Below are 6,266 nucleotides of genomic sequence, written 5' to 3'. Positions count from 1 at the left end.
CCCTTATTTAGGCATAGCACATGCACACCAAATACAGGCATGACTACTTCCACCTGTACCAAACGTCACAACGATTTCTTGGCAAATCGGCTTAAACAGTTAGGGAACTTCCCCTGGCTTGAATATTGATTTGTCCAAGAACTCATGTACTTTGCAAAAACAACTATTCCCTTCGAGTTCTTCCATGACCTAATTATGCCAGACTTTACGTCCATCTATGGAATTCCTAAACACCTTCAAGGTATAAATGTACCTTCACTGCTATGGCAAACTATGGTGGTTCGGAGCAGTATGAAGTGATCTAATTTCTTGGGATCAAAGTCCCAATATTTATACCTCAAAATCCTTTGTTCTCTGAAGGCAGTGAGGCTTCTGCCTAGTCCAAACCAGTTCCTGGACACTTTGTTCACATGACTCTCTTGTTCCTTTCATTGTGCAGGGCAGAGACATCAGCCGCCCCGCAGGAGTTGGAGCCAGCACATGGGAGGGAAGATACAGCTCTGGAGCGCTCTGTTGACATGATTCCTCCTCTCCATTCACAGTGCAGGCTAGAGACATCAGACAATCCACAGGAGGTGGAGCCAGCATTGTAGAGGGATGGCCCAGCCCTATTTAGGTCCCAGGTGTAACTCCCCCCTCTCATCTAGATGCATATCTCAGTATTTACCACCGGGCTGCCCCAGCCTGTCTCCTGGAATTCCCCAGCCCTGTCATTCACAAACTCAGACAAGGAATACACAACCCAGCAGAGGCAGGCCTGGATAGTTAGGCAAGAAAATACCTACTTTCTAAAAGTGGTATTTTCAAACACAGAATATTAAAACCAACTTTACTAAAAGATGTATTTTATTATTCTGAGTTCAGGCATACTAAATTCGAATATTTACCATGTTCCCTGAGTCAGTTAGGAGTATTAGAATGTAATAATCTAACTGCCCATTCTGGCCTGTGAGAACAGGTAGCCTTCAATAGTGAAAAATGAAAATGGCTGTAATCCACTATTAGAACATGCTACACACATCAGAACATGTCCTACCTTATACTTACAATGCACCCTGCCCTTGGGCCTACCATAGGGGTGTCTAATATGAAGCAAAGGGAAGGTTTAGGGACTGACTAGTGGGTGCACTTGCCAAGTCGACATGGCAGTACTAGACTGTACGCAGGCCTTCCAATGGCAGGCCTGCGACACACTTTACAAGCTGCTTCTGTGGGTGGGACAACCAGTGCTGCAAGCCCAGCAGCAGCATTTGATTTACAAGCCCTGGGCACACATGGTGCACTGTACTAGGGGCTGACAGATAAATCAAATAACCCAATCATGGAATAACCAATTAGAACATAAATTTAACATAGGGAGCACTTGCACTGTGGCACTGATTAGCAGTGGCACAGTGCCCAAAGCATAAAACATAAAACCAGCAAAAACATATAAAAACAGAGGAGACAATCCGTCAAAAATGGAAGGGAGACTCAGGCCACTGAGTCGAAGGCTTTAGCGGCATCCAACATTACTGCTGCAGCCGATAGTCTTGGCTCCAATACATGGAGAACTGCGAAAATAGTCCGCAGATTCTGCGATTTAGAGTGGTCAGGTATAAAACCCGACTCGTCCAGCAGTACCAGGCATGGCATCAAAGGTTGTCATTTAATGGCAAAAATCTTGGCAAGAATCTTCGCTTCTATATTGATCAGCGAGAGCGGTCTGTAGGAGTTGCACCTATCAGAAGGTTTATCTTTTTTGAGCAATGTTATGATCAGCGCTTGTCGGAGCGAGGGCAGCAGCACCCCAGAATCATGTGCTTCAGCATATACCTCCAGTAGGTAAGGGGTAACCAGGTCTGCAAATGTTTTATGAAATTCAACTGTGAGGCCATCAGGCCCTGGCACTTTCGCATTAGGTAGAGCCATAATTGCGGCTTTAATATCCTCTGCATCAATGGGCTGGCTCAGGTATTCCCTGTGGGCATCCGACAACCAGGCGCACACCACATCCTCAAAATACCTCTGATCTCAGTTGTTGTAGACCCCCTGCCCTAGAGGTATAGAGATGAGCATAGAAGTCACGAAATTGCTCGGTGATATCTAGTGGGTGATAATGGTCTGACCCGTGAGAGTCTGTGATCTTGTCAATTTGAGGTTGTTCCACGCGGTCTCTAATTTTGTTTGCTAAATTAGGACCAGGATTCCACCCTTCTCCACACCTACGTGCCATGTGTCTGCACGATATATATACGGTATCTCAGATTCAGCCAGGGTATCAGATTCCAATATGAGCTCATGTATGCGGGAAAGGGTGTCGGCCGATGGAGCAGCCATGTAGCTACGTTCTAGGTCTTGAAGCGTAGTTTCAACATTACAAGCTGAGCTCTGAGATCCTTCAATATGCCAGCAGTGGTACCAATGCACACTTCCCGGATCGTCACTTCAAAGGCATTCCATAAGGTGTAGGTGCTATCAACAGATCCTTTATTGAGTTCAAAATATTGCTCTATCGCATCACGTAGTGGCCTCATATACTCGGTCTAATAGGGCCTCTGACCGCAGCCGCCACGTGAAAGGACGATGTATTGCTGTCGGAATTTTGATATCTAGTTCTATTGGATTATTATCTGATAACGTACGCAGTAATTTAATTACCCCTGTAACCCATTCGGCCACATCCCCACCCAGCAGCCAGTAATCCAGCCTAGACCAGCTATTGTGTAGCAGTGTAGCATGAGTACCCTCTTTCACAGAGGCATTACGCACTCTCCAAACGTCTAGCAATCCAAATTCCAACATAGCACTTCGTACACTGTGAGCCACCTTGGAAGTATAATTTGACAGTGGATTAGATTTATCTAGATCGGGGTCCAGATAGGTGTTAAGATCCCCCCCCCCCCACAAAATGGCTGCTTCCGGCCATTCTCTCAACTTGGTATACATTCTTAAAAAACACTCTGGGTCATCTGCAATAGGTCCATAGATGCTTAATATTGACACTAAGGAGCCACCTAGTTTCCCCAGCACAATTGCACAGCTCCCCTCCCCATCTTTGTATGTCCGGAGTGGGATAAATACAATGCCTCGTCTGATCAGAATCAGCACACCACTGGCATATGATAAATATGAGGAGGTGAGCCTATATCCTGCCCATTTGATGTCAATGCTACGTTCTGTGTATCTGGTTAAATCCGTTTGCTGCAGCAGAGCAACATGTATGTCATGGTGAGATAAGTAAGCAAACACCTGACGTATTTTCTTTGGGGAATTTAACCCTCTTGCATTCCAAATGAATAGTCTGTATCTCTCACCCATTGACCATACCAACATCCCCAAACAACCTAACAGTCAATTTGGACCAGAACAGGATTGCAGCAGTGACGCTATACATTTCTAATCCACAATGTTCTCCATCTCCCAGTCTAGACAATAAATTTGCAATAAATAAAACAAAAAACACACATCTCCCTCCCACCCACTCCAACCTCCCAATTAGGTCGAGGCCATCTCTCCCCCGCCATTCACCCAATCTTCTATAGGAACTATATAATAGGGGAAAACCCGCTTGGGGGGAAGGAACAGCACCGAAAACCCACCATGTGGTGAGGTTGGCAGGCTACAGCTGTGTAGCACACCTTTGCACCATTAACTGTAATCGAAATCGACATCCAGTATGCCCAACATTCAATACCAACATAACATCATTCAGAAAATGTATTGCTCCTGCCTTAGACTCCGAAACAAGCCTGTATCAACTATGACCTATTACTCCATCACAGTTCCACACATGTCCACAAAAATATAGAAACTGCTATTAATGATCCGAATCCTCTGGGTCTGGTAATGCCGACGGACTCCCCGAGTCACCCTGACAAGGTTTATTTTTGCAGATTTGTTTTGTGAATTTAAAGGCTGACTTAGAGTCTGTAAAGAAATGCGCTTGACCATCATGTGTTATTTTCAATTTAGCAGGATATAACATAGGATATTGGACAGAGGCAGTCTGATGGATTTTTACTGGTACAAACTCTCTGTGAGCCACCTGCACAGCCGGGGTATAGTCCGGGAAGAATGAAAAGTTGTTACCCTTATGATTTATAGGACTCTAGGCTCTGGCTTCCCTCAGTATAGCATCCATGTCCGCATAATTTAGCAGACATGCAATAATCGGACGTGGTGGTGCACCTGGTTTAGGCCGAGGACCTAGAGATAGATGCGCTTTCTCTATTATCATTACCGCAGACAGTACAGGGGCAAAGAGTTCGCGCAACAGCCTATCAATGAATGGCTCCATTTTAGATATAGCGGTGGATTCTGGCAGTCCAATTATACAAATGTTGTTCCGTCTGGAGCGAGCTTCCAAATCCTCATTTTTAGCTTTCATGACCTCAAGCACTTTTTCCATTGGCAGAATCTGTGTTCGCGATTCCGCATGCGAGTCCTGCATGTCCAATAGCCTGTTTTCCAGGACGTCAAGTCTGTGTTCGTGCGTATCCACATTCTTTTTTACCACATCTAAACTAGACGTGAGTGCATCAATCATACTGTCATGGTTTTCAGACCTGAGCGCAATTCCAGAAGGATAGTTCTTGTGTCATCCTCCGGGCTCTCAGCACTGTCCAACGTGCTCTGTGTCGCAGTCTGGTCCCCATGGTCACCTTTGCATGCTTGTTACGTTTACTTTCAAATGGGATTTTCGGCTGCTTGGGATCAGGCTTTCCCATAATGAGAGGGCGTACCAGCGATGTACTTGATTCCAAGCACTCAATGCCCTCTTCACGCCCAGACTGTGAAGACATGGATCTCCACTATCAGCGTCTAATCCATACACAAGCCCATTGACCTTCGGAGACCCCACAATGGTTTGCTAATGACCTCAGGCACCATGTGCAGAATATCAGGCAGACCGTCAGAGCTTGATGTGTTGGCAGGCCTCACAGTAGTATCTCCAGCAGCAGCCACACAGTCAACGAGCAGTTCCAGCAATCCCTACCACCACCACTCTAGGCGTCCATAATCTGTGCTCCACTGTGCCGCATTTAGTTCTCCTATGACTGGTCGTCACACTCTCCTGTTTTCAGTGTTGCATATCATTGGGGTCTGCTCCCTGGCTCACCAAAACAAACCTTCACCAAATTGTACAGTCCCAGCCACAGAGACAGCCCCCAGTATCGAACTGGTTCCGCAGCCTGCGTACAGAGCTCAGAACTAGCCTACTCCACAGGCCAGAGGCACCAGCAGGGGTCCAGGTACCGCAGTGCATCGAAACAGGCTGGGCTGTTCACCAGATCAAACCGCCAGTATCTCCACCCCCGCGGGTGCACAGCCAGGCCAATCGCCCTGCGGGACAAGCAGCGGGCACAGCCCCTACACCATGCCCGGCCTGGCCAGCCCGCTCTTGTGCGCCCCGACCCCACTTAGATGAGTGCACAAGGGTGCCCAGGCCCAGCCGTGCAAGCCCACCCGCACCCGACACAGCGAGATGCCCCCGCTCCACTCACTGCACTCTTGCTGGGCTCCCAGAGGGGTCTTCCGTGAGGCACTTCCAGCACCGCAGCTGCCAGGCTGTTCCTCCGAGACGCTCCTCCACAAGTCAGCCCCGCGGTTCTTGATGAACCTCAGCTCTGCCATCAGGGTGAATTGCAGGATGTAGTCGGCAGTTCAAGCTTTGCCTGCCACTCAAGGAATCCACAGTCCGGCAGACTGGAGTCTCGCGATGTGCTCGCCCAGCGCTTCAGACCTCCTCTCTCAATCTGCATTCGCGGTCGGCCGCCATTTTCTCGCCAGCTTACTTACAGCATCATTATCGAGTTCAATGAGCTCCCGCCGGTCGATTTACACCAAGTCCGCTTCAATTGTGTCCGAGGTAGTTCCCAGATGCTTCATTAGGTTTATATCAGCGCCGGTGTCCTGGATCTGTGGTATTTGCAGAATAAATTAGCCTAGCATACGGAGCTCCCTCAAGAGGCAGCCATTCCGTCTCGCGCCGTAGCCATGCCCCCTGTAGCTAAAGATAGTTCCATGAGGTAGTATACCCCTTTGGCAAAGGACAGTTGAAATGGATTTGCTGCTGTGGAGAAAAAAACGGAGCGGGAGAAGCTGCCAAGCCAACAGACTGCCAATGCACATCTGGAGGATCAATGGCCTCTTGGGGGCCTTGACAGCAGGAGGGGATATAGATGCTGCAAAGTTAGAGGGCCTTGATATTCGCAGATTATACCCTCCTGCTGACAATATCACCAATGGGTATCCAAAGGGTTTTAGACATCTTTTAGTTATTT

Source organism: Lissotriton helveticus, chromosome 6, assembly GCF_964261635.1.
Source record: "Lissotriton helveticus chromosome 6, aLisHel1.1, whole genome shotgun sequence".
Taxonomy (NCBI): domain Eukaryota; kingdom Metazoa; phylum Chordata; class Amphibia; order Caudata; family Salamandridae; genus Lissotriton; species Lissotriton helveticus.
Note: the sequence above shows the minus strand (reverse complement) of the source record.